Source organism: Mustela putorius, unplaced genomic scaffold (genome assembly GCF_011764305.1).
Source record: "Mustela putorius furo isolate JIRA1106 unplaced genomic scaffold, ASM1176430v1.1 tig00537248_pilon_pilon_pilon, whole genome shotgun sequence".
NCBI classification, from domain to species: domain Eukaryota; kingdom Metazoa; phylum Chordata; class Mammalia; order Carnivora; family Mustelidae; genus Mustela; species Mustela putorius.
Genome location: NW_025422387.1, coordinates 10,854,250 through 10,864,577, shown reverse-complemented (window position 1 = coordinate 10,864,577; position 10,328 = coordinate 10,854,250). Strand labels below are relative to the sequence as shown.

At 46.0% G+C, this 10,328-nt stretch overlaps 1 long non-coding RNA gene across 1 annotated transcript; it reads right to left on the bottom strand.

Moving 5' to 3' along the window:
• Window positions 1–536: 536 nt before the first annotated feature.
• LOC101688364 lies at window positions 537–6,454 on the bottom strand. The gene is made up of 3 exons (XR_199476.3): window positions 6,065–6,454; window positions 4,527–4,686; window positions 537–3,701 (listed from the first exon to the last, which is right to left on the bottom strand). It is a non-coding gene; the product is annotated as an uncharacterized LOC101688364 (long non-coding RNA).
• Window positions 6,455–10,328: the final 3,874 nt, after the last annotated feature.

Genomic DNA, 10,328 nt, shown 5'->3' with positions numbered 1-10,328 from the left:
AGGAAGGAGATTAAGGAGTGGACATGAGAGTCTTCCTGTACCAAAAGAGGCGACAGAAAACTGGCTGGAGCCATCAGACCGCATCGTTGGATAGTTACGTGCCGGGTTATATACGGGACAGTATGGTCACTGCTCTCTAGCATACATCATCTTATTGAATCCTCCAACATCCGGCAAGGACTAAGTGGTATCATCCTTGCTCTGAGCCTTGCTCAGAGGCTGCATTGCTTGGCCAAGGTCAAGGCTAACAAATGGCGAAATGAGATTTTCCCCCAGGTCCACCTGTCTCCTCCCCACACCACGTCCCCCCCATTCCCCCAGTGGCACGCTGCTTGGTGTGACCCCGACATAGAGGTTGAGGCTGCAGGGGTGGGAGGGGACAGACTGCAGAGGACTTAGCAGGCTGTGTTATGGAGTTTGGACTTTTTTCCTGTAGGCAGTGGAAACCAGCGGAGGTTTTTTTTTTTTTTTAAGATTTATTTATTTATTTATTTGACAGGCAGAGATCACAAGTAGGCAGAGAGGCAGGCAGAGAGAGAGAGGAGGAAGCAGGGGACTCGATCCCGGGACCCCGAGATCATGACCTGAGCCGAAGGCAGCGGCTTAACCCACTGAGCCACCCAGGCGCCTCCAGCAGAAATTTTTAAGTGGCTGTTGATTCCATTACCGATGGGAGATGGATCAGAGAAATGCCCAGTGCCGGACTGTAGCCAGAACCACGGCTGCTTATCCCATTCAGGTGCTGCCCACCCTGCTTCTGGCCTGGCCTCCCGTATGGCGGCTGCTCGAGTCTCGCATGGGAGGTGGGAAGGAGCCTTTTTCTTTTCCTTATCTTTTGTAGCTCACGTAGCCTTTTTCTGTTTTTTGCTATAAAGCTCACAAAGGCATGTGAGCGTAAGAAAAAAATTAAGTGGCTTGAGAAAAGGAATGAAAGTCAAAGTCTTCTAACTCCTCGCTCCCAGGTGTAACTACCGGTAACCATTTCTTGCACAGCTTTCCTGAAATTTTGTGATTTTTATGTAAATATAAAATGGTTCAGCATTCAGAAGGGCTTTTCTCTCTCCCACTGCTGCCCCCAGCCTCTCTGTGATGTTACAAAGTCACCATTTCCTTGTGTTTGGGAGGAGATCATTGATGCACGTGCAGACGGATACTGGGGCATGTTATTTCTCTTCTCCCTGAAGAATGAAAGCATGCTATCTGCTCTGTTCTACTTCTAGCTCTTTTACTTCGTGATTATACTTTTAAAAAGCCCAGTATTTAGATAGTGCAGTAACATAAATTCTTCTACATGCTTTCTGGGCATTGTTCCATTGGTCGTTATAACAGGGCATTGTCACAGTCTCGATTCTCTGGGGAGGAAACTGAGGCACAAAGAGGTTGAGTAACGTACCCAAGGTCATTCATTCAGTAAGTGCGTTATCCCTGACCTTGGGCTGGATCTGGAATAAGGCAGGAGAGGAGATGCCACTGGTAGTCAGGGCTAGTCTGATGACGTTCTGGGTATCGCTTGGTTTTGTTTGTTGTTTGGTTTGCGTTCACCAGAGATCTTTCCAGATCAGCACATACAGACTTTCTTCTCTTATGCAGCCGGAGCGTATACTTGGTAGTGTCTTACCTCCTACAAATGCTCCTGCAGGTGAAGCCTCCTTGTGTGTACACTGTGGAGTGCTTGGGCAAACGTCTCTGTAGAATGAATGACCAGAAGTCCCCAGGTATGCATCCTTTAACATTTAACTAGATAGCACTAGACTGGCCTCCTAGATCGCTGTGCCGCTTTGGCCTTCCCAGGAATGCTTGAAAGTGCTCACTGACCCAAGTCCTCACCCATCCTGGGCATCACCAACCCGTCTAATCTTTGCCAATCTGACTGCTGAGAAACTGGCTCATTTTAATTCACATGCATTAGAAGCGCATTTTTTCCCCATGTGTTTACTGGCCACTTACATTTCTTTTATGAACTGGTTTTCATGTCCTTTGTACATTTTGTGTTTTGGCTTTGTCTTTTTTATAGAGATATATAAGCTCTTTGAATACTGAAGAAATGTGTTACCAATATTTTTCAGGGTTATTGTTTGCATTTGTAATTTTTTTCACCATATAGGAGATTTTAATTTCTATGTAGTTAGATATATTAATCTTTTCTTTATGGCTTTGGGTTTTGTGTTTGCCTTTTCCTCTCCATGATTATATATATTTTTAATGACCAATTTTTTTTTCTCCCCATCCTTTTTATGGCTCTAATTTTTTAACTTGAGCATTAATCCGTCTAGAATTTATTTTCGTGTGAGGAATGATAGAGGGGTCCAGCTTAATTTTTTGGATTTGAAGGGAACCTGTTTAGACTTCGGGCTTCATGAGCCTGGGGCAGACACTTAGCAGGAACCTGGGCACTAGTTTGGAGAGCTCTCAAAGGGACGGCTAGTGCTGCAGCTGCCTAGGGCCTTGGCTACCAGGGGCTACCAGGACTCAGAGGCACCAGGCTGGGGCACCGGGAGACACGGAAGTGAGCCTAGCACAGAGCCTCTATCACCAGAGGGAGAGAGGCATATCTGACTTGTCTCCATATTGCAGTGCTTCTCCTGGGCCCCAGGATGTTTGCTAACCAGCCTGTTGTACAGAATGAACCATTTGCCACCCAACCATGCTGCTGCTTGGGTACATGGGACTCTGGGACCTTGGGCTCATTCCTTCACCTTTCTGAGCCACACTATCCCCATCTGTGGTCACGATACTTGCTTCCATGAGCTGTTTCAAGAGGTTTCTAGAAAAATGGAAATGTGGTTGTGATTGAACTTGACAAATCCCAAAGAGCTCTGCAGGTGGAAAGCTGAAACTATCAGCCACCTCTTTGCTACTATTACTGTGTCTTAGTTCTGTCCAGCCTGTAATGCATTTAAATTGTAAAAATTACAGCTGATCTCCTCAAGGGACAAAGGTTTTTTTTTTTCTTTATTCATTTGTAATGAGAAAAGAAAGCTTCCTAAACGCTTTTTTCTGAGTATGTTCTTGTATCCCCTCAAATGTTCACTGTTATCCCCGAATCTTGGACACTTAGAAAAATAAAGATAGGCTTGGAATGGAAAGGTCTCTTGACAGGTAGCATTAGGTACCTACATAAAACAGACTGGGGAATTTGCTTCAAGTTCATTTGAAATAAAGTCTTGGGCACTCAGGCTTTCGTTGATCCTGGGTGAGATTTGGGTTTCTTTCCTGCCTCAGTTTCTCCCACTAGGTTAAAAAAGAGACCTTACACCAAAGACAAATCAATCTAGAGTGACGTGTAGGCTAGTGATTGAGAGGATGGGTTCCAGAATCTGACCACCTGACTTCAAACCCCGGCCCCACCATTTACTGGGTGACTTTGGGCAACTTATATCCCTTGCTTGTCACTCCATGAGGTAGTTGAAAACCCAAGGACCTAAGTACCCGAGTACCTAGCAGCTTGGAACAGAGCCAGGTACACAGCAAGTGCTTAATAAAGTACCTGTTACCATCTTCAAAGATTTCATTGGAATTGACAGCCTGTCACATACCAAGGTGTCTTTGGTCAGTGGTCCCATAGTAGGTGCTGAAGGGGATCAGGAGGCGGTGGCTGTTAAAGACATTATGGGGATGGTCCTCAAAGAACACGGAGAGCCACTCTGAGAGGAGAGAGGCCGCAAACACACGTGTAAGACGAGGGCTGCAAACACCAACATCTGTAGGGAGAGGAGAGACAGACACTGTTTAGGAGAGATGCACAACATGTCTGTGAATAGTAGGTATATGGTTGTGCATGTTTAAATCATACAGGAATAATTTCTTCTCCACAAAGTAATGCTTTCTCTATTTGTCCTGAAACTTGCTTGGCTAGATTTTCTCACGTTTGGTGGAGCCCTGGCTACAGAGAACTCGTTCTCTATTGTTGGAAAAACACCAGACATGAACGATAACTGACCGCTGAGCCTCAGAACAAGGGGGATGAGAGGGAGTCGTGGGGTCTTTGCAACTGGGGGAGGGTAGCCCCATCTCAAAGGGCAGCTACTCATGGGGCTGGAGCTCCTACAACCTTCAAGAGAAGGCAGAAATCAAGATTTTTATCTTGTGTGATTTTTCAAAAGTTATTATTATTACTTTAACATTTTTATCTTTTTTTAAAAATGCTGTCTAAGATATTGTGAAGATAATATGCTGGCCCATCACGGCGTGCCTGTGGGAATGGATTTGACCTCTAAGTCCCAGGTTCGCAGCCTCTGCATGTGGCCTGTCCATGAGAGTGCATATGTGCAAATTAACACACACTGCAGAGCTATCACATGAGAAAGACTGCCTAACTCAGCAGTTTCATTTTTCCAAATTTTTCAAATATTGTGTCTTCGCGAAGTCCCCTGTTCCAACCCATCGGCTACCATGATCCCTCCACACAAAATTGCCTTTTCGGAAAAGATAAGACTAAAAGTAAAGTAGGTTTTCATATACTCTTAAGTCCCAAGAAAGATACACAGGATTTGAAGTCATGGGCGCATCGCAATTTTGGATGTTACCTGGTTGCGCACACTCATGTTCCCACCAACACTTTTCACAGAAGCCCAAACAAATGTCCGCGCGTGATGAATGGATCAGCAGAACACGGCATGTCCCTACAACAGCATATCCAGCAACGTGAATGATGTGGCTCTGAGCGGTGCTGCGACATGGATGGACCTTGAAAACATTGTGCTAAGTGAGAGCAGCCAGCCCCAGAAGACCACATTGTGTGGTTCTGTTTACATGAAGTACATTTAGAAGCAGCAGAGCCAGAGAGACAGAAAGAAGATTAGCGGTTTCCAGGGGATGGAGGGAAAGGGAACTTGGGTTTAACTGCTGCTGGTATGGGGTTGCTTCTAAGGGAGACAAAAATGTTCTAAAATTAGATTGTGGTGATGGTTGCACAACCCCGTGAATATACCAAAAACCATTGAACTGTATGGCCTGGGAGCGACAGTTCGAAATGCTGTTTAAAGAAGATTATATGATCCATTCTTTTGGTGACCTTTGCCACGTACAGGGACAGTATCAGTCAGTGTCATCCTTGGATACAAAGGACAGCGCGGATAATTATGACCTATGAAAAGCATTGGCAGTGGGTTACCATAGGCTAATAAAACTGCGGTTCAGATATTGGGTCTCTGGACCGTTATTATGTTATTTACTTATATTGTGTTCCAAATCCATATCAAGCATTCTAAACAGGTTAATTTTAGGTCTGTGAGGACAGGGGAATTTTAAGAATGCCGGTGCCTCTTCCCATAATCTGCCCAGTTCCTGTGAGGGGAAGTGAGGGCCGCTGTGCCACCAGGCCCGAGTCACATGTGAACCCAGAGGATCTTGGCCCGCAGCCACCGGTCCATCCTGTTTGCTACCAGTTGGGGTGTGTGTGTGTGTGTGTGTGTGGTTTTCTTTTTGGCTCTCCACCAGGCCTCGCCCTCACCCTCTTCACCCTCTAACCCCATCCCTCCCAGAGCACTGCGACCCCGCTGTGAGGGTGAACTGAAAGCCCCCGCCATCTCTGGGAGCGAGACTGAAGGAGGGCAGCCAGGAAGCAAGACAAGCCCCACTTCTGACAACAGCCTCCTCTGCTTCCTCTTAGTGGCCTCCCGTTGTCCTCTCGCTCGCGGGCTCTGTGTGTTTTCCCTCGTGGGGGGTGTCCTGTGGAGCGAGGCACCGCTCCGCATCCCTCTCCGCCAGCTTCTCTCCCCGGATCATAGAGTCAAAACCATCGTCTCCCTCCCCCGCCCCCCAGCCCCTTGCCCAGGACTTCAGACCACACTTGGCCGATTCCCCGAGTTCATATGTTTCTGTTCCCCCTCCTCTTCTCTGAGCCCTGAGGTCAGCACCCCCTCCTCCGGCTTACTGCCTGCTCCGTTGTTTCTCTCCGGACTGTCACTTAGCATGCTTCCTGCCTGAATAGGACAAGACCTTCTAATGAAAGTCCCACTTCACTCCGGGGGCCCTTGACCATTAATGGCCTCTGGAAGCAGATATTGTCTGACTTCCGGGAGTCTGAAGTGCTTGACCCGCACATAATTACAAAATGACCTACCAGACAAGGAAATGTTTGTTTACGCTCCGTCTCTGTCGCCCCTCCCACGCTGCTCCCCAAGGGGAGAAGTTTGGCACTGTCGCTTCCCCCATGTCCACTGTGAGTCTTTCTTCTTGCTTCCCATCCTGTCCCCTCCCCTCAGACCTGCAAGCCAGCTGGGTGGTTAAAAGCAGCAGATCGAGTTGATGTTCCTGCTTAGAACGTGGCTGAGCCATGCAGGTAGACTGCCTCCGCCCAGCCCTACCTGCAGCAACTGAGCATGCGTGACAAGCCAGGTGCTATACGACGATGCCGGCTAGAGACCTGTCAGATGTGGTCCTTGTATCATGGAGCTTGTATTTTAGAGGACATGTACTCAGTGGCAGCTGTGACAAGTGCTTTGATGGAAGAGTTCAGGGCACGAGGAAAGCATTTGATGCGGAGACCTGGCCAGTGCTGCTGGGAGGTTGAAAGGGCTGGGGGCCAATTATTCATGCCTTGGTGGACCCTTTTCTCATTCCAAAAATTATCTTTTACAACTGCATTAGAGGAGATCCAGGTTAGAATCATCATTATATGGTCATTATTATAGTCCCTTTGTGCTTCTGTTTTTTTTTTTTTTTAAAGATTTTCTATTTATTTACTTGATAGAGATCACAAGTAGACAGAGCAGCAGGCAGAGAGAGAGGGAGGAACAGGCTCCCCGCTGAGCAGAGAGCTTGATGCGGGGCTCGATCCCAGGACCCTGAGATCATGACCCAAGCTGAAGGCAGAGACTTTAACCCACTGAGCCACCCAGGCGCCCCTGTTCTTCTGATTTTTAAAGAAATTGAACACTTTTTTTTTTCTCATGGCTCCTAAGGGTGTCGTGGACCCCAATACACAGCATCTGCTGCATATCATGGAGACACTGGCCTTGGAAAAGGCATCCCTGAGGAGGAGACAACTGAGTTGGGATCTGAAAAATAAACAGGAGTTAGTTCAGTGAACTAGGTGTGAAATGAAGTTTAGACAGTAAACATAGCATATGCAAAGGCCCTGTGGTAGAAGGAAGAAATACTTAAAGAGCATCAGTGAGATATAGTTCAGAGAACAGGGACAAGCATGGATAAAGTGAAGCTAGAGAGAAAGCATCACCATATGGGCCACAAAGCATCATAATGTTTACCCCAGAGCAGTGAGAAATCATTGGTAAGTTTCAAATAGGGGTGTTGAATGACTCCTGAGGATATCAGTAGGAACAGAGTTGCGTTCTATAGGACTGGGTTTCAAAGCTGCCTGGAAGAAGCCTCCCAATGCTTGCAAGTCAAAGGACACACTCTCCAGCCAGTCTGCTGTTCCCATCCCCCACACAAATGCAAATAATAGTCACACAGCCCAGAATGCTCAAAGGGAACATTTGGCCTCCGTCTGCAATCCCAAGACCCACAGATTCTGGGAAGAAGCTAATAAAACATCGGCCTTGAATTTCACCCCTGACTCCACCCTCTTTCCTCTACAAGTGTACATACCCCCGAGCTACGTTCATGGTTCACATCATTGTTGGCTGCTGTTTAATTTGAGGGGTGAGGAAGTGATGGAGGGGGGGCAGAAGACTATTTTAGGGAGCCTCAGTTCCTAAAGCATGCTGAGGAATTCATTCATCCTTCCGAATGCCTGCAGTCACACCTGACTCCTGGGGCAGATTCTTTCTTTTTGGCACAGCGGAACTTGGCAGTGGCTTGTTTAACCCAACCCCACCCTACTTCCTGTTTTGTTCGATTTCCTTCCTCTCTTATGCCGGGATTATTCCGCTTATTGTGGGAAAAAAAGGTGCAGTGTTTCAATCCGTCACCCAGCGGTTAGGTCCCCAAGGTAGCGCATATTGTGACAATGGGCATAGGAGGAGATGGCTGGTCTTAGCTGTCCCCTTCCTGCACTCCATACACTTGGGTCTGGTGCCATTTTCATTTTCTGACAAAATCCATTAGCCTCGTTGGGAGACAGTTGATAATTAATGGGTCAACTAGGTACAGACTCCTGCAGGCTCTGGATCATGTCTTGTGTTCATTTGCTCTGTATCCCCACAACACCCGGAATAAAACAGCATTGTAGGGTCATGTATTGGTTGATTGGACAAATCCAGTATTTCATAGGTGAAATATATCTTGGATCCCACCCTCCCTCTCCTGCCCCAGGTCCTCCTCCTCTAGTTCTTGGGCCTTTGTAGTAATTTCTCATCTCACCTTCCCACCCATGGCCTAGACTTTGCAAACATTTGAGCCCATAGCTTTCACTTTTTTGACTCAAGTCAGTTTCGTGGGGCTTCTACCATTCAGATTTTCCTGGCCTACGTGAGGTTGAAGGTGCAGTCCATTCTCACTCATCTTCATATCATCAGTGTCTTTAATAAGGCTGGCTCTTCCTATATATTTAACAGTGTGTGTGTTGAATGAATGAATGAGTAAATGAATTGAAAAGGGAGAACCTCCCTAACTCTGCCAGTCTCCACCTCTCCCTAATCCCCGCCAGGATGAATTCTGAATTCAGAATTTTTCTAGCTTGTCATTTACCAGCAGTTACTGCACAATCTTCCTCAAAGGAGGGATCCAGAAGGGTTGTAACATTAAATGAGTCTGAGGAATGCAGCATACCCTTTCCATGTTTTGAGAGTGACCATGTACTTTGGCATTTAAAAGACATCCCGTGTTTAGAAACCTCTTTAGTTCTCTTTAATATGGAATTTCCCAAAGTCATTTATTTGGCCATGGAACCCTTGTTTCTCAGGGGATCTTCCAGAGCTAGTCTTCCAGGCCTTGTAGGCTTAATATGTATGCCTTGTATCCTTATTTATAAAATATAATAACTCAGTGCCTGGTGCCTCAGTAGAATTCTCCTGGCCCCTGACGGTCTGTTTAGATCATCTCTAAGAACAAATGATCAGTCCACAAAAACACACATCAGTAGTGCAGACACACACAGAAGAGGATATCTCTTTGCAGTCCTAACTTCAGTTTCTTTGGATATATACCCAGAAGTAGGATTGCTGGATTGTTTGATAGTTCTATTTTTAATTTGGTGAGGAATCCCCACACTGGCTTTTCATTTTCATAATGGCTGCACCATTTTATGTTTCCACCAACAGTGAGCGAGGGTTCTGCCTTCTCTGTGTTCTTGTCAACACCTGTTCTTTTCTGTTCTTCTGATCATGGCCATCGTAATGGGTGTGAGATGACACCTCGTTGTAGTTTTGATTTGTGTTTCTCTTATGATTAGTGATGTTGGGCATCTTTTGATATGCTTGTTCATCTGTGTGTCTTCTTTGGAGAATTGTCTGTTCAAGTCTTTGCCCTTTTTGAAATCTGGTTATTTGGGTTATGTTGTTGTTGAGTTGTAGAAGTTCCTTGTATATTCTGAATATTAACCCCTTATCAGATACATGATTTGCAAATATTTTCTTTTGTTCTGTAGGTTGGCTTTTCTCTTTCTCAATTGTTTCCCTTGATTCGCAGAAGTTTTTAAGTTTGATATAGTCTCATTTGCCTATTTTTGCTTTTGTTTCTTGTGCTTTTGGTGTTGTATCCATGAATTCACTGCCAAATCCAATGCCTGAAAGATTTTCCCTGTGTTTTCTTCTAGAAGTTTTAGAGAATTTGGGCTTACATTTAGGTCTTTAATCCATGTTAGGTTAATTTTTGTATATGGTGTGAGGTAAGGTTCAGCTTCATTCTTTTGCATGTAGCTGTCCAGTTTTCCCAGCACCACTTGTTGAAGAGACTGTCCTTACCCTATTCTATAGGTAATTCCTGATTTTTTATACCAAAGCTGAAATGCACAAGGATAGCAGTGGTAGTAGTGAAAGAGGGAATTTATCAGTATTATCTGGGCCCTAGCGATGTCTTTCAATTAACTCTCCTCCTCAGATCTGGTTTGTCTAGGAGTAGAAAACCTGGGGACTGGCCAGGTGAATGTTGGAAAAGCTCCTAGTTGATCCAATACATGCTCCTCGTATTCTGGTTAAAAAACTAGAACCAATGGAGAAAAGAAATCATCAAATTGGTTAGAATGGTCACTCTGCAACATAGAGACACCTTGCCCGCGGGTGTCCTCTTTGCAAATATCGGACTCTGTTCTTGCTGGGCTTCCTCAAAGAGGGGCACACCGGCGAGCCATGGGAGGCTTGCAGATCAGGCTTCCCAGATCCTGATGAGGAGGGGTCGGCAGCCCCATACCTGGGCAGGTGGGGAAGCATCCCGAACATCTGTCTGCAGTCTGCACACCCATCTGAATGGCCATCTCAGGAGAG